Genomic DNA, 1,392 nt, shown 5'->3' with positions numbered 1-1,392 from the left:
TCGAATCGGAGCTTAGTTTTGAGTGACCGTAACAAGGCTGGGCTGTGGGCCCACTTTTCGCTCCTGACTCTCCGACACGAAAATTGCGCAAAAAACCGGACCCAAGCGTAAAAGTTATGAACCAAAAGGCGTGTGTCAGACGATTTTTGTGAACGGAAGCTCGTTCGGTAGGTGCCCCAAACGTGCCCCCGGGCCCTGCGTGGTTCGTGGTGCCTTGCTAGGGTTGCATGCTTGCAGGGCTATCGTAGGTAGAGCCATGGCCATTATTTTTGTGCGCGAACCTTCCGCCGAACAAGCACGTAAAATGAAACCCATAGGTTTAAGAACAATTGATAAAAAATCGCGTTAGCAGACAAAGTTTTGGGAAACAGCACTCGTTTCGGTGCCCGGAAACTTCCCCCTAGACCGTTGGGCCTTCATTTTTGTTCCGAACTTCATCCACACGAAATTTGCGCTGAAACATGGACCTCAGGTTTAAGAATCGTTATTGAAAAAAAAAACGCTCTGTGTGCAGACAGTTTTGCGAACGAAGCCGTTTGGGTGCCCTCAAAACAAACGGCCCCCGGGGCCCCGCGGGCTGCGCCAGGGGGCCATTTTTTGTGCACAAACCTTCCGTCACAAAAAAGCACGAAAACGGACCAAGGGGTTAAGAATGATGATAAAAAGTCGTGTGCCAAACAATTTAGCGAACGGAGCTCGTTTGGTTACCCAAACGGCCCCCAGGGCTGTGGGGCCCACTTTTCGCTCTCGAACCATCCAACACGAAAATGCACGAAAACGAACCCAGGCGTTAAGAAGAATGAAAAAAAGGCATGTGCCAGGCACTTTTGCGAACGAAGCTCGTTTGTTGCCCCAAATGGCCCCCAGGGCCCCACGGGGTGTCGCATGGCTTGGCTGGGGTGTTGCATGGCATGGCAAGGGTGTTGCTAGGCATTGCTGGGGTGTCGCGGCGCAGGGCCACGCGACCCAATTTTTGTGCACAAACCTTCTGTCATGAAAAAGCGCAAAAACAGACCCAGGGGTTAAGAACAATGAAAAAAATCCGTTAGCCAGACAGTTTTGGGAACGAACCTCGTTTGGTGCCCGAAACGGCCCCCGGGACCGTGGGGCTCACTTTTTGCTCCGAACCTTTCATCACGAAATTGTGCGAAAACAGACCTCGGGGTTAAGAACGATGAAAAAAAGCCGTGTGCAAGACGGTTTTGCGGACAGAGCTCGTTTGGTGACCAAACGGCCCTCGAGGCTCTACGGGCTGGGCTGGGGGGCCGTTTTTTATGCGCGAACCTTCCGTCACGAAAAAGCGCGAAAATGGACCCAGAGGTTAAAAATGATGAAAAAGAAGCCGTGTGGTAGATGGTTTTGCGAACAAAGCTCGTTTTGGGCCCCAAACGG

The sequence above is a fragment of the Benincasa hispida genome, chromosome 12 (genome assembly GCF_009727055.1).
Source record: "Benincasa hispida cultivar B227 chromosome 12, ASM972705v1, whole genome shotgun sequence".
Lineage (NCBI taxonomy): Eukaryota > Viridiplantae > Streptophyta > Magnoliopsida > Cucurbitales > Cucurbitaceae > Benincasa > Benincasa hispida.
The sequence above is the reverse complement of the archived record's forward strand: the minus strand, read 5'-3'. Positions refer to the sequence as shown.